Source organism: Aulonocara sp. 'chitande type north' Nkhata Bay, linkage group LG19 (assembly GCF_057382095.1).
Source record: "Aulonocara sp. 'chitande type north' Nkhata Bay isolate Kocher_YH1m ecotype deep benthic linkage group LG19, A_spYH_male_GT1.1, whole genome shotgun sequence".
Classification (NCBI taxonomy): domain Eukaryota; kingdom Metazoa; phylum Chordata; class Actinopteri; order Cichliformes; family Cichlidae; genus Aulonocara; species Aulonocara sp. 'chitande type north' Nkhata Bay.
Genome location: NC_141362.1, coordinates 15,767,860 through 15,795,461, shown reverse-complemented (window position 1 = coordinate 15,795,461; position 27,602 = coordinate 15,767,860). Strand labels below are relative to the sequence as shown.

The 27,602-nt window shown below is 39.6% G+C and overlaps 1 long non-coding RNA gene across 2 annotated transcripts; it reads right to left on the bottom strand.

Moving 5' to 3' along the window:
• Positions 1-22,365: 22,365 nt before the first annotated feature.
• LOC147306714 (uncharacterized) lies at positions 22,366-27,013 on the bottom strand. 2 transcript variants are annotated; one of them, XR_015126490.1, is made up of 5 exons: positions 26,956-27,013; positions 25,691-25,838; positions 25,025-25,332; positions 23,118-24,342; positions 22,366-23,024 (listed from the first exon to the last, which is right to left on the bottom strand). It is a non-coding gene; the product is annotated as an uncharacterized LOC147306714 (long non-coding RNA). The 2 variants fall into 2 exon arrangements; XR_015126489.1 differs by lacking the exons at positions 22,366-23,024; positions 23,118-24,342; positions 25,025-25,332 and adding an exon at positions 25,489-25,591.
• Positions 27,014-27,602: the final 589 nt, after the last annotated feature.

Sequence of the window (27,602 nt, the reverse complement as noted above, 5' to 3'; positions counted from 1 at the left end):
ATGTTTTTTTTATTTGGACCGTTTCCTTCGGGTTGCTGTCAACCAAGAACCTCAACCAAAACATGTTTGTGTCTTATTTTTGTTGTATAAAAATCTTTTGTCTGACAATGCGGGAGAAAACCTGACCAATCAGAACCTGCAAGCCTTACCCTGAAAGTTGCTGAAACTTCAGAAAGTTCTAAATAGGGAATTGTTTGGGGGTAGTTTAATTTAGAACTTGTCTTCTGCTGAAGTTACTCAAAAAAGTTCCTGTTCATCTGGAGACAGTTCCTGCTGATGAAATACAGCTATGGATAAACAAATGGATGGTGGACAGGGAGGAAGAAAAAGGAAGGGGAACTTGTGAGAAGTTGGATAGAGCTGGGTGAACAGTGTAGGAATGAAAGACAGAAGATCGCTCCAGACAAACAGAAATGACGTCAAACTCAACAAACAAAATGTCTGTCACGCCTTTGAAGTGAAGTATCTGCAGAGCTGCATGAAGCCTCAGTGCCAGGAAGTAGTTTTTAAGAAGTAAGCTGAGAAAAAAAACACTGCTGCCAAAGGTATCTTTATGACATAAATCAATAAAGCTTCAATGTCGCCTTTCAAGTTTATTTAAGTTTGACATATATCCAGACAAAACATCCCAACCTGCGTCTCAGAACAGGAAGTTAAACAAAAACTCCACAGATTGTAGAGAGCTGTACTCTGATCTCGCCAATCTGTGATATTCAAATACACTCGCTCCCTGTTTCCTGACATCTTAAGAATTACTTTTTCTTTCTCTCCCCATGTTTTTTTTCTTCGGCAGACATGCACTTTTTTGCCTTTAGGCACATTGACACCAAGTTTGCTGTCACATGGAAATATTGACACTGCAGCTATGAGACAGATGAAAACATCCAGTTTTACAGTCAGTTCCTTATTATCAAAACCCACAGTCGCATTGACACATGAAGATTTCAATCACAGCAGTGGGACGGATGCAGATTTTTACACCAGCTGGGAATTGACATAATCAGGTTAATAATTTCCACTTTGTCGGCTGTCAGCAAAAAGGACCAGCTTTCTCCTTTACACACCTCTTTGTTCTTACTGAAGAGATCAGCTTCTGAACTTTGCGTTTTATCTTATATCTGTAAGAACAAAGAGGTTTTTTCAAGCCCGTCGGCCATACTCATGGCTCTAATGCACAGGATGAGTTAGGTGATTATATAGATGATGCTTTGTGACAGCACTCATGCAGCAGTTGCACAAAATTTGACAAGCATGAGTGCAAAATCATAATTAATGACCTGAACCAAACAAATCCAGGAATTGACGCATATGGATCAGCTAAAAATCTAGATGTCTGTCTGGAAATGCCAGCTGTCGAACATGTTGCACCGTGCTTCAGTGAAGGCTCTTTGTTGTGAGCAGCTGTAAGCAACCCACCTTTGAACTCAGCTTTTCAACTACACACCTGCAAAGTTTTGTGATTGTATCTCGTGGACAGGAAAACTGTGTGAAAAAGGAAGGCTGAAGCGGGTGATGCTTCTGAAATCTGATAGTAAAGAAGGCTGTGAGAAAATGATCTTACTGCTCATTTACTCTGTGTCCTAGAAAGCTTTTTACTGATGAGTTTATGATCTAACTTGCTAGTTTCAAGTCTTTTGGAATATATTCAGCCAAAAAATTACAGCATCAGGTTTCTGTGTGACGAACTCAGTTGCATCTGCTCCTTCTTCACCACTTCACTTTTTAAAGCAGCTGAAATGCTCAAATTAAGGCTTTACATCAGAACTACTGAACAATGGGTGTCTTCACTGTGGCGGTGTCCTATCACATCTTTATCACATCATCATTATGTCTCTAATTATGTCTCTAATGTATGACACTACTTTGTTTAACCAAACTCACTAATGTTCCTTTACTTTAAATATTGGGCACATGTCGCTCATGTCTAATGAGATTTATTACAGCAGTCGGTTGCTGCGTCATTCTAATATGAAACGCAGTTGTGCTTCTGCCGTGTTGATCGTCTGTCACCGACATTGTTGGCACCCCATCTAATCTATTTGGTTTCCCTTGTTTATAGCTTGAGGCAAACAGATGAATTTTTACCTTAATTTTCACAGTTGGAGGCCCTGTTGAAATCCAGGAAAATCAGGATGAGTCAGAGAACTGTCACAAAACAGGCAGGAAACCTTTTTTAAAAAAAACAAACTAAATCAAATCCTCCTGAAGGGACATTGCAGGGTTGGTTTTCCCATCTATAATCATTCATAGCATGCATGAAAACACAAAATATGATCATGGCACTAGCAGACTGTGTGATTAATCAAAACCACGCCAGAGTACATGATTGATTCCCACAAGCAAATCTCTGCTTGGCAGTGTTGCCTGTAAATTGTAAATTTGTTTGTATACATGTACACAGATTTCTTTTTTTGTAATGTATTAGATTAGTTTATATTTTTGGTGTCTACATTTTACTATAATCAACAAGAACTCTTTATTTGCCCATAAACTCGTCCCAATCAGGAGCTGAAAAAACGACATTGGCACACAGATACATTTTAGGCCCCTGAAGGTTCTTATGTAAATATGTATCAGGATCATCACGGTGCCTAACAATGAGCAAACAATGGACCAAAGTGACAGACCAAACAGTACTGTAGGGTGGATATGTCCAGTATGAGTCATGCAAATTTTCAAACCTGTACATTGACAGAACTTTTCACCCACACCTTTGGGAATCGCACTTATTCTATCAATAGTAAACTGACAATAAATAACATTGAATTAGACAGAGTATCTGAAACCTGAAATAAAATTGGAAATGTGGGGAAAGATGTATAAAACACACAACCATCCAATATACATTCTGCAAAGGCGAGGCTGCCGGACACTGGCGCCACCGGGTGAAGTGTCTTGCCCAAGGACACAACGACCGAGACTGTTCAAGCTGGGGCTCAAACTGGCAACCTTCCGATTACAAGGCGAACTCCCAACTCATGTAAAATATCACAGCATTACAGTCAGAGGAGTGAGTGTGTGGAACACCTGTACAGATTAAATCAAGAAAAGTACATCAATACAAAAATTCACACGATTGTTTAAAAATAATAAATTGCATGAATATAGGAAAACTTCCTTTCAGTGACTGAGTTGTCTCATTGTGTCCTCACTTTTATAGATCAAGGCCACCAAGCTTAACTGTTCATTAAACACAGGTTAAGCACAGGGTGCTTAGTCTACAGGGAGTGCAGAATTATTAGGCAAATGAGTATTTTGTCCACATCATCCTCTTCATGCATGTTGTCTTACTCCAAGCTGTATAGGCTCGAAAGCCTACTACCAATTAAGCATATTAGGTGATGTGCATCTCTGTAATGAGAAGGGGTGTGGTCTAATGACATCAACACCCTATATCAGCTGTGCATAATTATTAGGCAACGTCCTTTCCTTTGGCAAAATGGGTCAAAAGAAGGACTTGACAGGCTCAGAAAAGTCAAAAATAGTGAGATATCGTGCAGAGGGATGCAGCAGTCTCAAAATTGCAAAGCTTCTGAAGCGTGATCATCGAACAATCAAGCGTTGAGAAAAGTCAAGCGTGCAGCTGCCAAGATGCCACTTGCCACCAGTTTGGCCATATTTCAGAGCTGCAACATCACTGGAGTGCCCAAAAGCATAAGGTGTGCAATACTCAGAGACATGGCCAAGGTAAGAAAGGCTGAAAGACGACCACCACTGAACAAGACACACAAGCTGAAACGTCAAGACTGGGCCAAGAAATATCTCAAGACTGATTTTTCTAAGGTTTTATAGACTGATGAAATGAGAGTGAGTCTTGATGGGCCAGATGGATGGGCCCGTGGCTGGATTGGTAAAGGGCAGAGAGCTCCAGTCCGACTCAGACGCCAGCAAGGTGGAGGTGGAGTACTGGTTTGGGCTGGTATCATCAAAGATGAGCTTGTGGGGCCTTTTCGGGTTGAGGATGGAGTCAAGCTCAACTCCCAGTCCTACTGCCAGTTTCTGGAAGACACCTTCTTCAAGCAGTGGTACAGGAAGAAGTCTGCATCCTTCAAGAAAAACATGATTTCCATGCAGGACAATGCTCCATCACACGCGTCCAAGTACTCCACAGCGTGGCTGGCAAGAAAGGGTATAAAAGAAGAAAAACTAATGACATGGCCTCCTTGTTCACCTGATCTGAACCCCATTGAGAACCTGTGGTCCATCATCAAATGTGAGATTTACAAGGAGGGAAAACAGTACACCTCTCTGAACAGTGTCTGGGAGGCTGTGGTTGCTGCTGCACGCAATGTTGATGGTGAACAGATCAAAACACTGACAGAATCCATGGATGGCAGGCTTTTGAGTGTCCTTGCAAAGAAAGGTGGCTATATTGGTCGCTGATTTGTTTTTGTTTTGTTTTTGAATGTCAGAAATGTATATTTGTGAATGTGGAGATGTTATATTGGTTTCACTGGTAAAAATAAATGATTGAAATGGGTATATATTTGTTTTTTGTTAAGTTGCCTAATAATTATGCACAGTAATAGTCACCTGCACACACAGATATCCCCCTAAAATAGCTAAAACTAAAAACAAACTAAAAACTACTTCCAAAAAACATTCAGCTTTGATATTAATGAGTTTTTTGGGTTCATTGAGAACATGGTTGTTGTTCAATAATAAAATTATCCCTCAAAAATACAACTTGCCTAATAATTCTGCACTCCCTGTATGTAGGAATGTAGTATGTTGTTGTTTTGGTTTACATGCTGAAAATGGTTTTATTTGTATATGTTAATGTGTTAGACTTGTACATAGTTAAACATGTATGAATCAAATAACTTCAAATTTTGGATATGGATTTGTAAGCAATGAAATCTGAAAGAAGGGGGAGGAACAGGAAAAGTGTAAACTTCATCCTACTCCTCTTCAAGCACACACATTCTGTAGACATAGATATCTACGACCCGTTCTCACTCCCAAAGCGTAACATTTTACGCTAGGTGACAAATCGTCACCATATTACGTTTTCGGCTACCCACCACGTTCCTAAATGACGACCTCGGAAAAAAGAGGAAATATGAGAACCGTCTGGACTGAATCTACACATGTTCGCTCTTTTTCTTCAAATCGCTTAGAAACACGCTATTTAACATCATTAAAGTCCTGGTTAAAGTCAGGAATAAGGTTCTGGTCAGGGCTAGGGATAAGGTTAGGTTTAGGGCTGGAATGTCTGTTACCGCGGGAGCGTCATTGCACTGGATTCCAGCCATAACCCGCCGCGTACCATAAGAACGCTGAAGGTCTCCTTTCGCGTTCCTCGGGAACGCCGCGGGACGTGACAAAACGTCTACATGTTACGCCTCGGGAGTGAGAACGCTCTGATATCTACATGAAAACATGATTTTTAAGTTTTCTTTTTTTTTCTTGTTATTTCAGTTATATTTGCATGTTCGAAATAAAAAAAAAAAAAAAAATCTCTTTTCTATCTTCTACCCTATGTGAAAAAGAAATTTTATTGTGCCCCTATACATTTTAATCATTGAGTAAAAAAAAACAACAACCCCCCCCCCAAAAAAAAACTCCAAAAAACTGTGCCACATGCAGTTGTTTCAACTAATTTTGCAACGGAGTGGCTATGTTCCCATGTTATTTCTGCTTTGGTTCTGAGAGCACAGCTCACAAGGAAGTCACTTAACATACCGGCCGCGTTTCAACCATCTTCTGTCATGCACGAAGGCAGGTGCAAGAGTTGAGATCTGCAAGCATATGCAGATTTTGGAAGAGATGGTGCAGAGAACTGCTTTGTATTTTGGAAAATGTGGCAAACAGAGTGACATTGTATGCTTAAAAAAAAAAAAAAAAAAAAAAAAGCGCGCTTCCTAATTTTTGTCACAGCTAGATCTCCCCTCTGATGCATACCCCACCTGAGTGTGAATGATCTCCATATTTAAAGCACATCATGTGACACCAAGTGTAAAACTGACGTTAAATGCATCACATCTGTTCACAACAGTGCAGGGGACAATGTTCCCAGGGCTCAGCAAAATGCCTTAAGAAGCATTCTGCATTATTTGATGGCAGATAAGCAAATACTACCTTTTCCCTTCATTGCCCATAACTCAGTGAACTGGTTTGGTGTTATTTCCCTAAAGCACATTGCAGCGGACTGGTAAATTGACTTTTTAATAAAAGTTTTATAAATGAATTAGATAATAAAAAGAGAATTAACGTTGGGTTATTCCTTCCTTGTTCGGTTCAGGTCAGTTTTTAAATCTTTAGTAATTCATTTATATATTAAGAGCCTTGTTATCTTTAGGCATGTCACTGAAAAGTAACAGACACATTTTGTCATGAACTGGCTGTGTGGAGGCAGATGAGGACCCAAACGCAAAACTCACGGAGGCAGGAACTGAACTCAAAATCACTGCTTTATTGCAGGTTTCACAACGAAACAGAACTAAACTGGGAATACTAACAGAGGACCGAGGAACACAGAAAGACACACACAGGTTCGGGGAGGAGACATTGACGACGCGACACTGACCTGATGGAGACATGCACATAAATACACAGAGGGTTAACGAGGGAAGTGGGAGCACACGGGGAACACAGCTGACACAGAAAATCATAAGAGACAGGGCAGGAGTGAACACAACATAACGCATACTGACGAGAGACTGTCAAAGTAAAACAGGAAGTACACAGAGGTTCAGACAGGAGGAGAGAGAGCACGGGGAGAACACAGACATAACAGGCTGGGGAAAACATGGAATGAAACACAAGGAGAGACGAGGGCTCACAGATACACAGGGACACACAGGAGGTAACCAAATAAGGAACATCTTAACTAAATAACCTAGGAACCAAGGCATAAATAGGGAACAAAATACAAAAACACACAAAAACTAAGAATACTGGGCCAATATGGCCCAGGACCATGACACATTTGTGTTTGTCATCATGGTGATCTTTAATGAATTGAACAGAATTTGATTGGCTCTATTTTTCTGAGGTCTTCTTGATTCAAGGTTGGATGTACTTCACTCCCTGCAGACTGAAGAAGCACATTGAACTCGTTGTCTGTGTTTTATTTAAGGAAAAAAAAGGTTAAGAATGTCAGCTTTGATTAGATTTCCGAACACTGGACTTTGTAAAAACCTCTGTGATCTAAGGGAAAAACAAATTTCTATCCCCCACACATGTGAAGATATCCTGGGTATGCGCTTCTTAACTCACAACAAAAACATAAATTTGAAACTTACACATCACTGCACTTAAATCTCGAAAAGAGAAACATGTGCCAGGGCTGCTGATTGAGTGAGACAGAGGGAGACAAATCTCCAAAAGGAGACAATTGCATTGGGCATTTGATAACAGCATTACACTGACAGCAGAGGAAAGTGCTCACAGTCAGAACCCCTCCCCCCACTGAAATACTAAAAAACTAAGTTTCTGGGTAAAAGTTTAACCAATAAATTCAAAAGTAAAATGTACAAAATTTCCTTCTGAGCTGATTATATTGCCGTTGTCATTTTTTTTTTTTAGATCCTACAGTATTTAACATACAGTAAATGTACCACATGCTAAATGGCCTGTATTTGTATAGCGCTTTTTACTAGTCCCTAAGGACCCCAAAGCGCTTTACACAACCAGTCATCCACCCATTCACACACACATTCACACACTGGTGATGGCAAGCTACATTGTAACCACAGCCAACCTGGGGCGCACTGACAGAGGCGAGGCTGCCGGACACTGGCACCACTGACTACCACCAGTAGGCAACGGGTGAAGTGTCTTGCCCAAGAACACAATGATCGCGACTGTCCAAGCCGGGGCTCTAACCGGCAACCTTCTGATTACAAGGCGAACTCCCATCTCTTGAGCCACGATCGCCCACCACACTTCACAGAGATTTTGCTGGCAAGGATGGAGAGTCTCAGTTTAATTCTTTCTGAAGGTAACATCCATCCCTCCCTCTCCTCCATCATCCATCACCACTGTTACACTGAATATTGTAAAAATTGGCTTCCCTGCAGCTGCCACCCCCGGTGGAGTGTTTCAGCTGGAAACTGACAGAGCCAAGCGTCCGTCTCTAGAGCTTTCTTTTTGTTCTTTTCTTTTCTCCTTTCTTGTCTCTTTTTTCTTCGGTCTTCTACTCTGCTATTTTCCTTGTGAGACCACCAAGGTGGAGCAAAGGTTACAAAATACCTGGAGAATGGTAGGAGAGCAATAATGACCTGGTGAGTCTCTGTGTTTTCTTTTTCTCCAGAGACAAACTGTAGAAACCTATTAGAAGTAGCTGCAACTGCCGCCTGCTCCCCCTTTCCTGAAGAAACACATACACAGACACTCACTCCATAAATCCCTCATATTTTTTTCCTTGCACAGGTAATTTATAGTTGTGCCACCAAAACCTTTAATCGGGAAAGTACAGATTTGAATTTGACACTCTTAAGATCATGTGTAACACAGTTTGCAGGATTTGTGGATCACTAAATCAGTTTCTAAAGATAAACAACTGATTCTAGAGATATTTCTCAGGTGGAAAGACTTGCTTGTTAAAGCAGCGGTAAAAATCAATAGTTCCAGGAGGTGTACTATTTACTGAAATTAAATCCAGTCTTCTCTGAAAACTATTACAGAACCCATGGTGCTTAATCTGTCTGACAAAGTCTAAGCAGTTTTTTGGAGCAGCTGGAGTCACAGAACATGTGTTCAGTATTTCCCTCAAAGCAGTGAGCCGTATGGAAATCCTGTACATCAGATGATATTTCTACAAGAGAGAGAGAGAGCCCAAGCTTTGTGAGGCAGGATTTGAATTCAAAATTCGGAGAATTTACAGACTGTCATTGAAAAGTATTCTTTCTTAAAAGCAACATCCGAATGACGTGTTTTTATTCTTTTATGTTTCTCTACAGAGGAATCCATAAAGCACTTGAGCAAATTTTTGTTGAAGTAAATTGTCCAGAACTAGGAATCCCTCGAGGGATGTCAGCACTTATACTCTTTCAGTGTGCAGCATGTGGTGGGAATCCACGTTCAAATAAAATCCTGCAAGATGGCCGTGAAGAACATAATGCATCTCTTTGATCTGAGGATTTTTTCTTTTTAGGTGCTTTCCATTACATTTCCCTTATGTCAGATTTCTTCCTGACTTTACTGTCATCATCTCTGACAAAAACACAGGGGAATACTGGAAGGAAATTGTTTAGATGAGATCTATCACAGTTCTAATTACTTTGCAGCTGTAAGCTGATGTAAGACTGACTGAAATTTCTACTTAATGTTGGTAACTAGTGGAATGTTCTTTTGTTTTAAATCAGTTTTGTAGTGATCACTGTGTTTTTAGCTGTTTTTCTCTAATTACAGGTATCATCTCACAAAGAGTAAACAATGTCTTGTCATATGATTGATTAGGTCTGCAATCAATGGACAGTGTAGAGATTCTAGGTTACTTCTGGATTCAGTCATCAATCTACCTCTAGCCTCAGATAGCAAATCATTCTGTAGAGCAGGGGTGTCAAACATAAGGCTCAGAGGCCAAAATCAGCCCGGCGAGCCTCCAATCTAGTCCACTGAATGGTTTTGAAGTTGTAAAGAGGACAAAAATTTTGGAATTTTAACTGTGTTTTGACTTCATATTTTTACTGCTTTCCTACTGATAAGATCCCCCCCTCCCCCGGTGCCATTTACATTACAACAAAGTAACAAAGTTATTGATTTTTATGTTTTACACAATAACCCAAAGAGTCATACTGACAGGTTTCTTTTATTTACTACAGCACCATTTCTTTATCAAGTACAAAAAGCAAAATGTATTGTTGAAATCATGCTTCTTTTATTTGAAAATACCTCATTGATTAAGTATGTAGTTTAATTTCTGCATACCGACAGAAAGGGTAGTTTCATTGGTCCAGATAAAAAACAAAGTGGGCTATATTTGGCTCATGATGTAAAATGAGTTTGACATCCCTGCTTCAGAGGCTTACAGCCAGAGTGGTTCATACAGAAGTATCTGTGCTGGCCATTTCCCTCTAAACATTAACGCAATACAAGAAAGCCTCTATAATAGAACTTAACATTCAACATGTCTAAGATTTAATTTAGCGATGATGTGTTGTTTGCTGTCTGTTATTGGACTTTTATACAAGCTTTTCAACAGAAGAGTGTCCTTTTATTCAAAAGTTACCTGGAAAATGTGTGCAGTATCTTACTTAAAAGAAAATGTTGAAAGAAAGTACACAAAGCTTTGATGATGGAAAGTCTACAGCAGAATGACTTTTCTAACTGAAACAGATGCAGTCTGCTCTCCCTTTATTCTGCTTTTTAAACTGGTGTCCATCCATGGGCATTAAAAAGACTTGGTGTATGACACTGGAATCACACGATGTCAGTTTCCAGGAGGTGAAGTGGTCCACAGCTTTTAATGAGCCGAAATATCATAATTACTTTTATTCTGTGTGATGAAACTGGACAAGTGGAAGACCAAACAAATGATAGGCCTAAAAAGCTATCTACAGCAGAGGAATGTTAAAAATCCAGCGAAGACCTGACACATGAGCTGAGAGATGCATCTGGCCCTTCAGTTGACCCATGCTGAATCACAGTGATGAGTCCAAATGATGGGGTGGGATCATCGTGTGAGAGAAGGGAATCAAAGCAATACTATCTCAAAAGCATCTGATTAGCAACAGCTTTTTCAGCACAACAACGATCCCAAACACTCTGCCAGTGCAGTAAAAGCATATCTGGAACATTATCAGTCATAGATTGGCCTCCCCAGAGCTTGGACCTCAACATTACTGAAGCAGTGTGGGATAATCTAAAAGCAGCTAACATCCACAGAAGAGTTTTGAATATCCTTGATGCCCTCCAAGAAGCCCGGAGAACTATTCCTGAAGACTACAGAAAGAAATAACAAAAAAGCTACTTTAGAGACTTCAGGTTGTGTTGAAGAATACGGATGAACGTACCAAATATTGACATTTATGCTTGTTAGAATTGTAGAAACTCAGTTTTTGCCTTATATGCTGCATTTCCACGTTTGAATGTTACCCATAAAATATAAAGAAAGGCTTGGAACATTGTATCCTTTTTTATTAACCTTCTTTGTAGTTGTAGTGTTTATCTGAGCTGGACTTTAACTTTGATGTAGGCTTTGTGTACATACACTGTGTTAGAGGTTTATTTGTGAGGGGCTGAAGTCGAAGGTTTATCTTGTTAACTGGTAATTATGTCACAATGCATTTCAAGACATGTTACAGATTAATACAAAAGTAATGAAATTAATAATGTAACAAATGACTCTCCAGGGATTAATTGACTAATCTAAAGCATAATACATTACTTTGAGTAACAACCCCGACAATGGTGGTCAGCACTGATGCCTCACAGAAAGTGTGTTTCTCTTGAGTTTGAAAAAGGCTTTGTCATCAAGTTTATATATTCATGTGTTCTGTCTGAGACCACCTTTGGTTTTGGTGATGGCAGCAGTTTTGGCCTGTTGGTCCAGACACTAATACAGACGGTAATATGTTAATTGAAATGGATTTCCATTAAATTTGATTGAGAAATTTACTAATTTCTGGCTGGTACTTTTTAGGCAAATAAGCTGCATAAACAAGTAATTTATTGCTCTTAAATAAATCAGAATATCGACCAGAGAATTGACTGGAAAATAAAATTAAAAAGGTTGAAAGCCATGTCGGTACAAGGGGTGAAAATGGATTAATTGCTTTGTGGGTGCAAATCAATAGGATGCAAATAAATGGAACAGCATGATACAACTGTGCACAACATTCAAGAAAAACAACTACTTTCAAGGCTCCAATGCTGCCTGAGGAAAACCTTTAAACGTGTTAATTATCCTGCATTAGTATAAAAGCTTATTGCGATATTGTATAACGACTCTTCATGTGGTTTATTGATTTTTTTTCCTGCTGCCAAGTACTTCAATAGCTTTCATCACTTGTATTAAAGTGATTTCCAACATTTTCATTAGAAAATATTTTTAAAAAAATCAATTACATGACAGATTTTCTCATCTTTGTTCTGCTTCGATAAATACTCTGCCATTTAATCAAACCAGCCTTTTTGTCATTACGGCTGACCACTTCAATGTGAGACGGATCATAATAATAGTTACTTGGTTTGATCTGTAAGCAGTGTGATGAACAAGACTCCAGACATTTATGAGGAAAAAAACTCAATACACAGCTTTGTGAAAGCCCTTCAACAACCAGCTATTTCTTTTTTCTTTTATACTTTATATTTTTTCCACGTGTGTACCACTGCTGTCTGAAATTTAAAATTCATAGAGGAATGTTAAATAATTAACAGCAGCATCCTTAACTTAAAACATCCTACAGGAGAGAAAAAATATGGATTAAAAGTGCGGAGGAGGGATTTCTTTTAAAAGGCCACAATAGTTTTTGTATCTGTGCATGGGAATTATCCAAAGTAGTTATTCAGAAACATAATTACTAATTTCCATCAAGAGAAGGGACAATGTAGTAATTAACCTTAACATTTTACATCATAGAAAGTTCTCCTTTTCTCAAATGCAGCTTTGATATTTCCTATTTCGTGAGTCAGTTACTCGATATTTTTTATTAAATCAGCGGGTATGCTGTTTTTCCAGGCTCTTGTAACTTGCATCAATGCGTGAAATCTCATGAATAAATATTAAGGACAAGCCAAATAATAAACCCCCACAATAATATTTTCTTTTCCCTGAAGATATTAACTTTGTAGTTTTTAAACTCACACCTGGCAAAGGTTTACCACATATGTATTAACTTTGCTGTTTTGCAAATAAAACTGGACTGATGGGCTTAAAAATGTACTTCCCAATCGAGGCGCATGTGAGAATGCAAATGTTAAAGGCGGTAGGGTTAGCAGTCAGCTGCTCTGCTTTTCATTGCCATACCCCTGTGAGAGACTGACACCCTGTCCAGCTGAGACCTCTGCAAGCCCCAAGTTGGATAACATTAAATATACTACACAATAAAGTGCAAAAAGGTGAGAGGTCTGAATAGTTCCCAAGGCAACTGTATGAAAAAAAACTCCCACACAACCCCCACCCCCCAAAAAAATCTAAATGAGTTTCCACTTCCAAAAATCTCATTCAGACTTTTTTTTTTTTTTTTTAAGTTTATAAAGCTTCTTTCAGCCCACTGAGTCTGATTTATTTTACTGTTAACCTGGGCGATTTATTTCGCCACATGAAAATTTATTTCGCACATTAATTGGTCTCTCCACTGTCTCCTCCTACTTTTACACTTGTAAAGGTCACCACAGTGTCTGCCTCCGCTCAACAGGCTCATATTACAGTTTTTGCCCGTTGCCTGAACACATTTTGCAAAACTTTGCTCATTGTGCCAAAACCCTAAACACAAGTAAACATGACACAACACTGGGAAATATACCATTCACATCTGCACCAAATTGAAACTCTACTCTCAAAACCTAAACTCTGCTATCAAAACCTAACATTCCTTTGTCAAAATGTAACTCTGTTGACAAAATGACACATACTTGCATCATATGCAAACACCTACAGAGCAGGGGGAACACACTAGTCTACTTTATATAAAGCACTGCAGTCTTTGATTTCCATTGTTCATTCAGAAGGCATATTTTCAGGAGACACATTTGCAAACAACCAAAAAAGCAAATAGGCCTACTCAATATTGTACATTGCAGTACCATGAATTCAGATAAAGCAAAAAAAACAAAAAAAAACAAAACAACCCATAATACAGTAATAGAAAAAACACTATACTGTAAACAAAAAATCATGACAATTGTGCATACGTGGGCTCATGGATCCCGCCGTCTGTTGGGGTCTGGCCACAGGACCTCATCAACATCGCAAGCAATGTCTTCTCCCGCTAGGCACCGGGGAAAATATCCTCTTCCATGTCAAAACCATCCATGGATTGCTGTCACCTGAATGTCGCCGCAGGCCTGTTCCATTGCCTGCAGAAGAGGCATGCAGGCATGTAGTTGGCGGTCATATACACGCCATCTCCAAGCCGAAAAAAATTCCTCTATAGGGTTTAAAAATGGTGAGTAAGGGGGCAAGCATACCACTTCAAGTTGACTGTGGTTGGAGAACCAGGCCTGGACCAGAGCAGCCCGATGGAAACTGACATTATCCCATATCACCACAAACCTGGGCTGATCTGGTCTATTCTGTACAACTATATCATGGAGATCTAGAAATGTGAGTATATGTTGGCTATTGTATGGACCTAGTTTTGCATGATGATGCAGAAGCCGTCGAAGGCTTATGGCGGCACACAATGTGATATTTCCCCCGCGCTGCCCTGGAACGTGCACAATTGCCCTTTGGCCAATTACATTACGACCCCGTCGTCTTGTTTTGCACAGGTCGAATCCAGCTTCATCAATGAAAATGAATTCATGAGGCTGTGCAGCTCCATCCATGGCCATGATCCTCTGAAAAAAAAAAAAAAAAAAAAAAAAAAAAAAAGAGAGAACATATTACTGTACTACAGTGCTACACATACAGAACCCTCACCCCATCACACGGGTACCTGTGTAGCTCTCAGAATCTCAGAATGTATTCATGTGGTACTGATATGGTACATATTCAGCTCGAAGTCCTTTGACCCTGTCACTGTTCCTCTCAAATGGTACTCTGTAGAGTTGCTTCATGGTGATGCTGTGTTTTCCCAAGATGCGTCTGATGGTGGTGATGCTCACATGGTTTATGTTGTTGAACACTTGCCTGTCTGCAAGTATTTGCTTTCGTAGCTGGTGGAGACGGATGGCATTGTCTGCCCTCACTAGGTCCACAACAGCAAGTTCCTGCCGTTGTGTGAACAGGCGTTGGCGTCCTCCCCCAGAAGGTCTTCGAGTCATTCTAGAGAAATACAACCACATATTGTCATTGGTTTGCTTATTTTTCTTACAGTACTTTACTGTATATACTGTATCATCCACTGTACAACACTGTACTTCAATATAAGTAATCATGGTATGTTTCACAGAAACTACCACTTTGGCTGCAAAAGGAGCATTAGCACCCTGCAATACCCTGTACACTTGATATGGTAACTGTAGAACAGTACTATAAAAACCATCTGAGTAGAGTAGAAGGCAGTGAGATGAAGACAGACCTGTTTTCTAGTCGGAATTTTCTTATTACAGATGCCACTGTGAAACGGCTTAGATGTGGGTGGACTCTCTGCCCAGCTTCCCTCATAGTCAGGCCGTGGTTGATGACATGGTCCACCAAAGTTGCTCTTATATCATCAGAAATATGGGTCCGTGCATGGCCTCTTTGACCTCCTCCTCCTCTTCCTCTTGCTCTTCCTCCATCCATGCTTGCAAAGTTCTTGAAATGGCTAAACTGAGGGCTTTTTGTGGTTGGCTAATTGGTGTTCGGTTTTGCAAGTAAGTGCCTTCAGGTGTATATTTGAGTGGTTGCAATTACCCGATGTGTTTTGTATTTTGGATACATGTGTTTTCCAAATGGCACCCTGAGATTTCATTTTTGAACGAAGTGTTTTATGTATGAAATAGAGTGTAGTATGCAGGACCATGTGTGTTGCATAAAGGAGTAAGTGTGTTGCATAATTGCAACCAGAGTGCAAAGCAGCACTTTTGTTTAAGGTATGGGTACATGTGTTTGAGGTATGGTAACAAAAGCTTCAAGTTGTGTTACTTTAGTATAAGCATGGGTTTATAGTGTTCAAGCAACGAGCAAAAACTGTAAGTAGTCGCTTGGGCTGTTTGGGCCAAAGTCCCCTGAATTAGCTACCATAAACTACACGCATACGTTCACTGAATGTGTAAAAAGTGACTCAGGCAGTTATCCATAGAAGAGAACCCATTCAATATTCACTCCATTGATGGATTTAAGTATAGGCTGACCCCTGCATTCAACAAAGCTGTAGGTTTGGGGATTAGGAAGAAATGCAGAGCATGGATTGAGTTTGGGATTTGGGCATGGTAATTAATTTAATGTGTGTGTGTGAGACAGCTACATATGCAGAAAGAGGATTTATAGTAGAGTCTGTACTGGATTAACTGCTAAATAAGCTAAAGTCGCTTTAGCGCTTCAGACACATACGTTTGAAGAAGGTCAGTGTACTATTAAATTTATATTCATCAGAGTGAGGTCAATCATATTTAATGGTCTGATTTCTCTAACAGGCTGTGTGTGTGTGTGTGTGTGTGTGTGTGTGTGTGTGTGTGTGTGTGTGTGTGTGTGTGTGTGTGTATACTACAAAACAGCATCATCCGTTTCCCAACCAATTAGCATGCATTTTCACACTGTTTACAAATAAGTAGCTGCATGCTGTAGTACACCTCAAGACAAATGCATGGAGCATAGCACCATGTTTTTGACATTGAGATTCTCCCAGTAAGTGGTTTAAATACATATTTTTATAATTTGATATTAGAATAAAACAACCAAAACTTTCTTCTTCGTCTTCACTGTGTAGGTATTGTTAAAGTATATTTCACCGATAGCAGTTACAGTAGCAAATCAATTCAAACAATCAATTTTTTTTGAAGATATTATTTGAACCAGCATATCTTCATGCTTAAATGTCCAGTCCTGTATGAAATATGACTGATAAAAGAAGAGAGCTGGCTGCTATGATGGTGAGAAGGAAAGTAGGTATTTTGTATGTACAGGTCCGGAGACTGATTCAAACTGTTTGCCTATGGTGTAGACAGGGAGAGAAACTGAGTAGGGTTAATCTTAAGGGAAGAGTATGTGAATGTTGGGAATGTGCAGGATCATGAGTTTGAAGCTGGACAAATTCTGATGTAAGTTAGAAGAGAAGGAAGAATTCTAGAGGAAGCTAGAGAGTATCCGCAGAAGTGACTGGAGAAGACTTCAATGGACACACAGGTGAAGGGAATAGGTAAAAGAAAGGTGTTGGGTAGATATGTTAAAGAGATGAATGTGGAAGGATGGATTAGTGAATTTTGTGGAAAAAAAATGAAATGACTGTGGTTAACAAGTATGTCAAGAAGAGGTAGGAACATAGAGTGATGTTGATGTGTAAGAGTAAAGGAAGGTGCACGCAGGAGCCTGCATGTAGCTAGGCAGCATCAGCTGGTAGGGTGGTTTTAGAAATCAAGCAGAGGAAGTCAGTGAAAGAGGCAAAGATTAAAGTTGAAATCGAAGAAGGAAGAACAGACATCGGGTAGAAATTCTGAGTGGTGGTGAAGAGATACCAGAGGACTGAAGTGGAGAAAGAAAACTACCAAGAAGGTATCTGGTGTTGCTGGTGAATTGAGGAAATACAGCAAAGTATTCAAAGAGGTTAGCAAAGACAACGGGAGGACAGTCAGGAAGATGAAGAAAGTAGACGGGAATAGTGGGAGGCATGCTTCCTCGGCTGCAACACCCCACTGTCTACCAGGAGACACATCAACAACCCATCTGAACAAAGGAAACAATAGATTATTTCCTGTGTCTCTAACTTCCACCCCAAAACTGTCACCATGAGCTGGAGCTCAAACAATGGAAGAACTTATTTACAGACTATTGTCACGGGATGGGTCACTGACTCAGTGTTTTGTGGTTTATTTTGTATTTTTGAGTCACTTATGTTAAAGTTGTGATGATAAGTTCCTTTGTTATTCTTATTTAAGGTTTAGTTGAGTTTTGGTTTGCCATTATTATCATCTGTCTCATGAGTTTTTGTGTTTTGTTTCTTGTCTAGTTTGTTATGTGATTTAGCTCTGTGTGTTCCCTATTGTCAAGCTTCTGTTGTCATTTCTACGTCTCATATTTCCTGTTTTATTTTGGCGGGGCCTACTGTGCCGTTGTTATTGTTTTTATTTTCTCTTCCCAGTAGCGTCATTAGGTTCATGTGTATCAGCTGTTTCCTCATGTGTTTTCACTTCCTCTAATCACACCTTGTGTGTATTTAGTCTGTGTGTTTCTGTTCACATTGTCAGGTTATCTGTTTTACGCTCCACGGTGGTTAAAGTCAGTCATAGTTTCTTCATAGGTGTTCATAGTTTGCAACTGCCTTCAACCCGAGTAAAGGCTCGCTTTGTGTTGAAACCAGCTGTACCTCTCTGCATCTGGTTTTGGGTCCTGTACCTAATACACTGGCAAACCCCGTTGTGACAACTACACATTTTTAGGAAAATTATCCATCTAAATTCAAAACGCTGCAACAAACCCACTCTACCTGGAATCTTTCAACACCTTCCTAACGACTTGACTTCATATTTTTAAATTTACTTTTTTGATTTATTTTTTCAGCCTGAGTTCCACCCACAACTTGAAATTTCCATCCCTTGTTAGATTTAGACTCCACAGACTGACTTAAAACCCTTATCAACTGGTGCAGTGATGGTGCCCAGTTTAAAGCCAGATCCATGCAATTCCCTAAACTCGAAAGAAGGTAAAATGGAAAAAAAATATGAATTAAATTGGCCTAAAGCTTTTGGAATGGCTGAATAAAGTTAAACATGTCTGAATGACAGAAACACTAAATATCTCATTTGTACTAATATATACATACATACATACATACACACACACACACACACACACACACACACACACACACACACACACACACACACACACACACACACGTCAGTGATCATAAATACTCAGATATCTGACGACTGCTTGCCACCCAGCATAAGTCTCAGAATGGCTCAACAGGGAAGCTTAAAGATGCTTAAACTCAGCTGGAATCCCTGCTGCCCTGCTGGAATAATCACCTTATTGTAGTGGAAGTTTTGTGCGTCCATTTAACCCAGGGACCTGAGTTATCCAGAGAAAAGACTGCTGGCAGGGCATTGCAGACAAAGTACTATCCAGACAAAGTGTAGTTTGAAAGCCATTAACATAATAGCCATAGTTTGGAAGATTATTTCTCCAAAAAGAGAAATGTGATAGGAATTGAAAGCATAGTATCTGATCAAAACCGGTCCCCTCAAACGTGATGTATACTCATCAATGCTGCCTATCTGCCCTGGTTGCTGCAGTTGAGTTTCGAATGTAATGTCAAACTCCCCTCAGAGGACAGACTGATGTCTTCATCAATTAGGTGATGGAACTGTGGTCTTTCTCTTCACTTCCTGTGTGCCTTTAGGGCCTTGCTGGATGTTATTATAAAAACGATGATAGCTTCATTAGCATGCAAGGATATCAACTAGAAAAGAAACCTAATATGGGTGGCTGTAGCTCAGGTGGCAGAGCAGGTCAGCCACTAATCAGAAGGTCGGTGGTTCGATCCCAGGCTGCATCCTGGCTGCATGCCAAATATCCTTGGGCAAGATACTAACCCCGTGTTTGCCTACTGGTGGTGGTCAGAGGGCCCGGTGGCGCCTGTGTCCGGCAGCCTCGCCTCTGTCAGTGCGCCCCAGGGCAGCTGTGGCTACAATGTAGCTTGCTATCGCCAGTGTGTGAATGGGTGGATGACTGAATGTAGTGTAAAGCGCTTTGGGGTCCTATGGACTAGAAAAGCGCTATACAAATGCAGGCCATTTACCATATATGTACACTCTTAAAATTGTTAAAATTGACACATCATGTGTTAAATTTTAACACATGTGCTGCATCAGATTAGGGACAACACATGATGTGTCAGTTTTAACACAATTAATGTGTCTGCTCCTTTAACACATCTTCTGTGTTAAAAAATGTAAACACAAAGATGTGTTATTTTGACACAAAGATGTGTTAAAATGTGTACATTTCAATTTTTTTTAAAAAAGGAGAAAAAAGATGGGTATATATTATACATTTATTGAATTCCATTTTTTATTTGGCATATTATAAATCATTACAAACTGAATGAACAACAGCTGTCAGAATCTTTTCAATTAAAATGTTTTAAATTCAATTTTAGCCAAATCACAATTTTTACTTTACAAAATCAAACAAAATTCATATCTGACTAGCTTTCTATCTCTCTAGATCAGGGGTGCTCACACTTTTTCCGCATGTGAGCTACTTATAAAATGACCAAGTCAACATGATCTACCCACTACAAAAATCCAAAACATATACTTATTTATAAATATATTGAGGATTCTTTATATCTACAATGTATATACATGCATAACCGCAATATCCAATATTTCACAACACAATTAACAATGTAAATTTTTTGTCATTACCTGAGTTTACTCTGATGACTTGCACTGAATTGAATCAGCCAGGGATGCATAGTCCGGAGAGTAGCTGCTGACGGCCAGCCTCAAACACACTTCCAAATGTTCATCAGTCATGGTGGAACGGTACTTGGACTTAATGATGTTCATGTGGGAAAATGATGACTCACATAAATAAGTGGAGCCGAATAATGCAGTCAAAGAGGCAGCACATTTCCTCATGTTGGGGTACTTTACTTCTGTGAGTAAGTTCCAGAACTGTCCATGATCTCTGGACTTCAGCTCAATGTCGGCTTGTAGTGTCAAAATCTCATCTTCCACTCCAGAAGAGTTCAGGTGAAATAGTTTTGCAATTTTTGATGCGAGTGAATCGACATCAGCATCTTCCCGAAAAGGATAGCACATGAAGGTAGCGACTGGCTCGAGCAAAGAAAAGTCTTGAAAGCGTTTGTCAAACTCTGACAGACAATTGTCAATCTGCTCTGTGTAGCGTGCACTGTCAAGTTGCAAACAGGCCATCCCTTGCATCTCCAGCTCTGACGCCAGGTTTTGAAAGCTTATCAAATCATGGCGCTGCAGCTTTAAAGAGAGATGTTGCATCTTTCGTTTGAAAGCATTAACTGAGCTGATCATGTTGATCACTGTTTTGTCTTTTCCTTGCAGCTGTAGATTAAGGTCATTCAACATGTTTGTCAGATCGGTTAAAAATGCCAAGTCTAACAGCCACTGACCGTCATTAAGTTGCATGTATTCTGCTTGTCCAGCTACACGGAAAAACTCCTTAATCTCCGGACAGAGCTCTTGAAATCTTTGCAGGAATTTCCCTCGACTAAGCCACCTCACGTCAGTGTGTAGCAACAACTCAGAGTGGTCGCAGTCAGCCTTCTCCAGATGTGCACGAAATAACCGTCTTTGAAGAGATCTGGCGCGAATAGAACAGGCGATCTTTGTTGCAACATTCATGATCTCCTTCATGTTGAGCATTTTAGCGCATAACGCTTGTTGGTGGATTATGCAATGGTAATTTAGGAAGTCCGGGAAAGCATCGTCCTGCCTGCACTTGGCAATAAATCCATTCAAGCGGCCAACCATTGCGGGTGCTCCATCTGTGGTAATAGACACCAATTTGTACACTGGGAGCTGGGTTTTCTCGATAAAGTTTTTGAACGACTGAAATATGTCCTCTCCTCGCGTCTGTTCTTTCATGGGCAGGACTGTTAATAGCTCTTCTTTTGCAGTGATATCAGTAAACACCATACGAATGAAAATGCACACCTGGGCTGTGTCACTCACGTCCGTAGATTCGTCCAACTGCAGTGAGAAACACTGGCAATCTCCGATGTCCTTCCAAAGTTGCTGGGTTAAATCCTCCGCCATGGCTTCACAGCGCCGTGTAACTGTACTTCTTGACAGCTGGAGAGCTTTGATCGAAGATGTTATTTCTGCCTTATTTTTAAAGTCTCGGAACAATGAGTCAGCTGCTTCAACGAATGCCTCTTTTACCATCTCTCCATCTTGAAAAGACTTCTTGTTTTTAACGATGATGTGACTCACCCGGAACGATGCTTCGGTGGCGGCTTTCGCTTTTGAAGTTTGTTGTGTGAAAAATGACTGCTGTCCGGACAACTGGGATTTTAGTTCCTTCACCTTTTTCTTTCTTAGCTCGCTTTTCGGCGGGAATGTAGTGTCGTATTTTCCGTGAACAGTTCGAAAATGCCGCTCCACATTTCCCTTCTTTGGCATTGCGATGGCAGCCTGGCAGATGAGGCAAACGCACTTCGAAAATGACATCGTGAAAAAAAAGTCTTCCTCCCATTCCGTATGAAAGTGATACGTTTTTGTCTTCTTACTTGGTCCAGCTCCCTCACTCATTTTTAACCCTTTCTTAGGTTTAGAAAAAACCGAGAGCTAAAAATTGGAGTTAACTCGCTGACTAGCTTGTCAGTTTTACTACACTTCGCGCCGCTGTTTGCACATGCGCAGCGACCTAAGCGTCAGAAAAAAATCCGATGTCATCTGACTGGCTTCCCTGTATCAATCAAGTGACGGGATGGATGATAGGCTGGCATCTATTTTTTTAATGCCATGCGATCTACCAATACTACCTTTGCGATCGACTGGTCGATCGCGATCGACGTATTGAGCACCCCTGCTCTAGATCATTAAAATGTCAAAAAAATTTGAGGGCAATCATATATATGATTGGCCTTTTTTCAATTTTTTCAATATATATATAATGTTCTGATATAATCCAGACAATACATGAATTAAAAATTTTAAAGGTAACAATTGTCATCTTCAACAAATTGTCAACATTTAACAAATGTGCAGTTGCATGCAAACAGAAAAACATACATTTTGGCGAATATAGCATCCAGGTTATACAATTTTGTACCTTGGGTTTAAATACGAAAATCAAAAATTTCAGCCAATCAGTTCATATTGTCTGACCTTTCCACTGCATAGGCATAAAAATGGTCAGTCCTGATAAGCAGTGTATTTGACAAAGATGCCAAATGAGGTTTCTCACCTCTGTGAACAGAGACTCTCTACATTTTGGACAGGTGAACATTTTACTTGCATCCTTTAATCTGTGCAATCAGCTCCAGTACTTTGGTTTTCCTTTGGGTGGACAGCGGCAGGTCATAGACAAACTCAAAGAAGGTGAAGACGGAGCCAAGTGGTGCTGGATAGGACAAGTTACATACCCAGTACAGTTTGAAAAGCTTATCCACAGCACACGTCAGGCCATCATTCAGAGAAATGGTTACTCTGTCATTCTTAGCAACAATGATGTACTGCCTGGTTGCCCTCTTTAGATCACCGATGCATATCAGCTGGGGTTGGTGTGTTGTGGATGATGCTTCAGGATCACTGCAAAGCGATGCAATACTTGTTCCAGGCTTGGAGATGGGGAAGATAAAGATAGTATTCAGTGAGGTGTAGACAAATGCTTTCCTCAGGTAAATACCGTGAGAACTTTACTGAATACATACCAGTGCAAAAAAGGCTGCAACGACTGGCACCAACTGGTGGGAGTAGGTGTGTTAACACATGGCGGGGGGGGGGGGTTCTTGTTTCCAGGGCAGCTACTGATTTGAGCTTCGGAATGATACTGGCTTCTAGGGCTGCCACGATTTGTCGACTAGTCACGATTACGTCGACTATCAAAATCGTCGACGACTGATTTAATAGTCGACGTGTCGTTTGAAGCTTTGTAAGATCGCAAAAGACGCAGGAATAATAGCAGGATTTAAGAGTGTAATAACGGACTGAAACAGAAGATGGCAGCACAGCATGTACAAGGATGCCAGCTGCCGTTAAACCCCGAAGAAGAAGAAGAAGCAGCTGTGTCCCAGAATTCATAGCGCGGCCCAGCTTAGTTTCCAACAATGGCGGTAGCTAGTTAGTTTTAATATTACTCTTATTATTCTTTCTGGGTCACAAAATAAACGTTTAACATATTTTCAGGCGAGAATGTAGCTGTGTAAACCTCAAATATTGGCTCAGTTTATCAGGACACCACATATTTTCAAAAGCGCTCCGACGTTTTCGGAGACGTCTGTTACCCACTAGCTCGATAGCTAGCCGGGGGCTAGGTCACTAGCGCCGTGAGAACACCGGACTCCCGGCAAATAGTTTTCAAACCCACCGCCGTCTTTCGCGACTCAGGTTAAATATATATGAGTCACTTAGATAAATTAAAAATGTTGTTGTTTGGCTTTTTTTTTTTTTTTTTTTTTTTTTAGTATTTTATTTGTTCCTGAGTAAATCGGTTTGGCTGAGATTAAAGTTATAGTTTTTACACAGCTGAATAAACGTCAAGCAGACAGCTGATCATCAGAAGTGTGAGATGCTGGAGAATATACTCCGGTGTCCTGTTATATTTTAGATAGCAAGGAGTTTATTAAACTTTACCGAAACAATCTGCAAATTTCATTAAAATTGAATAAACTATCATCTTGTCTTTATTTTTAGTTAGCACCTTAAAAGCTTAAAGCTGTAAGCTAATGATAGTTATATAAGAGCAGATGCTGCTGGTGCAATAAGCTGTAGTTTTACGTCCAGTGGATGATGATCTGATTAGTCGACTAATCGCATAAATAATCGGTGACTAGTCGACTATCAAAATAATCGTTTGTGGCAGCCCTACTGGCTTCCCATTTTCGCAAAAAGAGGTCCACCTTTCCTCCTGTAAGATTGCCAAACTCCAAGTCCAGCCTACGGAAATAAAAGAAGTGTTTACGTTTAAAATGAAGCATTAAATACATTAAATCAAAAGTACATTCTGTCCATTTGGTAGCTGTATGGCTAAAATCAAACTTTACAGTATCACATTTCTGTTACCCATTCCACATCAAGCTTACCTACACAGTGAAACAACAATTTACTTGGAGTGGTATTTGAATACAAGTCCATTATTCCTTAATTTTAGCTATGATTTGGGTCCCATCAGACCCTGAGAAAAAATTAGGACTTTTTAGCTGATGTTCAACTTTCTAGCAGACAATTTCTTATGTTGTCTGTCTGCGGTTTGTCCTGTAGAGCTTTTTTGTTGAAAATAGTGCTGCTGAAAGCAGTTTCATACAGATTTAGGTGATTTTTTGTAGGGTTTTCACTTCCACGAGCAGCACTTTCTGCATTGTCATTTGATGTCCCTACTATTAGATAGTCATTTAGTGGTACGACTAAGATTTTGGACCATGTGAAAAGTGATGCTCATTGTAATCAGTGCGCAGGGAGTAATGATCAAACTCTGAAGTTATAAAACTTTCAAAATATTCACTAGGAGCTCATAAACATACCTCCAAATGTATCGACTCCTGTTACATACTTTGTATGCAAAACACAACTGAGTGGAGAAGGAGTACATAAACCATTACCAGAGAACCAAGCAACTTACCAGACTTGGCATGTCCAAAAACCGTGGGTACTCTCCGAATATTCCAGGCTCTGAGACTGGTGTATGTTTCCTCCATGCCTGACATGATAATTGGAAGGTTCTCAGCTGAGGGCCGCAATAACTTGGGTGACCCACTCATCTGTGCTGCTGGTATTCCCATCCTCTCGCCTGAGCTTCTTGTCTTCACCACAGTCATCTGTCACTTTTCGCTTCTTATAACGTCTCTGCCCCTGGTCGAGATTCCGTCTAAGGTTGCGCAGTTTAGTCTCTAGGAATCCACAATGAGAGACTGGATCATAATAATGCTCCTGAGGAAGAAAGGACAGAGGTATATGGGTAACAGCTGAGCAATTTTAACTGAGAAAAAAAGCTCTAATAAATAATTAGATAAAGGTTAAACGATACACAGTAAGTGGGAACAAGTGCAATTTACAGTATGTAGTGGAATTTACATTATTAAAATGCTAAATTTACTTATAAATCCTTCCCCCTGTCCTGCCACTTAAGGGTGGAAAAGTGGTGAGGATGCTTTTTGCTACAGTTAGCTTCTCTGCACTAAGAGGGTAACTGGAAAACAAACTTTTTTACTTCTGTGCACTTCAACATTTTTAAAGGAAAACATTCATTGCAAAATTTTAACAAAGTACAGTAAAGTGCTATACTTACTAACCACACCTCTCCACCAAATCCCCAATGCAAGTCTTCACAAGGAGCCTCCTCGATGGCACCGACAGGTTTCATACTCCTTAAGAATCTGTGGGGCTTTCCTGAGTGACTTCAGGGGTTGACTTTGTTCTTCTGTGGTAATGGTAGACTGTGTAAAGGCAACACCAGACACTTTACCTCTCTGCAATAATCTTCAAAGTCATGACAGCAAATTTCCACAGAGCATAAAAGCACGAGTTTACTCAAAAAGCTGCAGCAGAAGAAGGCGGTTTCTTAACTACGTGATTATAACGCAATGACTAAAAGAAATTCTGAATAATAAATAAATTGATTTTATCTTCTAGTTGCTACTTGGTGAATAAATCTGATCCTGACTAATAGTGATGTCTGATGTCTGTGGCACTGCTGACAATAAGAATTTTTTTTTTTACAAATTTCTTTCTCATCTATAAAAGTGGTTACAAGGACTTTGACAGATTCTAAGTTGTCATATGTGTGCTGAAAAAATGAAACACATGGCTAAATAAGTAAGATAATTTGCATGGTCAAGTTGCTGTTGTTTGGTTTTTTAAATAACACTGACTATTACTTCCTCAGAAGTTTTGCATAAAAAAGAAACTATATCAGAGCATGTTTCCAGCAATAAGCCTTAAAAAAGAATGTGCACATACTTTAGTTAATCATACTAGATGCAAAAACTGCTTTAACTGCTTGAAAAAACAATTATCTCTGTCAATATGAGGTATATTTCATGTTAAAGTTACTCAGTCTTTATTCCTATTCTCTGCTAGTAAACGAATGGTCGTGGTGATAACTACATTTGCTATATTCAGAGCTAACGACAATATTGTCATTTTACTCAACACTGCTACGGTTAGGTGCTGACTCTGGCGTTGCTCATAGACAACATAATGCCTGTCGGAGCCGCTAGCCAACTACCACACTGGTTCTAAGAGCAATTTCTGAATACTCTAATACATAAATAAAGTAAATAGATAAATACATGAATAAAGTAATACATAAAAATACTACCAAAACACATTAACTCTAATGGAGTATGGCACGAAATCCAAGAACTAATAATAAAATTAAGAGTAGGATATGTTAGCAAGACTGTTACATTAAGGTTAGTTAGGTATAGTTAAGCAGTAATTAACTTAAACTCTAAACTCCTACATAACTCCTATATTTTATATAAATTCACATTCTTCCAGAAACCCGGCATATTTTCAGTACATTAAGATAAACTGGTAAATGATACTTACTGTAAGGTCTGACAACATACTAGGCGACGTAACCTCCATCTTTGTCTCCTTTGTCTCAGTGGCGCGAAAGATAGCGCCCCCTTCCCGCCGCCGGTATGTCATGTTGCTGGGCAGAATTTGTTTCAATTTTAAGCATGTGTGTTCTTACTCATTTCATTTTCTACTTTTGCTTCAATTATATTCACATGTTACGGTCAAAATTAAGCCTGTTCTTTGTGGATACTTATGCTTATAGTATAGCCATGGCCATTAATTGGTATGCCATACATATTGAGAAATAAAAAATTAATCCTCTTTCAGAATTTTAGTACACCATACACACCTTGGTCCACATTACATTATAAAATGTTTTATTTGTTGAAAGTAATGAGGAAAGGATTAAGGAAAACAAACAATAACTAAACATTTTATTTATTCAGTTAATATAGTTATAATACATTGTTAATCTACAGTTTATTTCACTAAACACAGGGCTAGCATCAAATTACTGAGCTGCTAATTTTAGGTCCTGTTGTTAGATTCTGAAAATAACACACAAAATGTGTTAAACTGTGCAACACATCAAGTGTGTTAAGCGTTTTACACATTTTTTCAATGTTTACACATTTTCTTACACATGTTATGTTAAAATTTACACAAAATGTGTT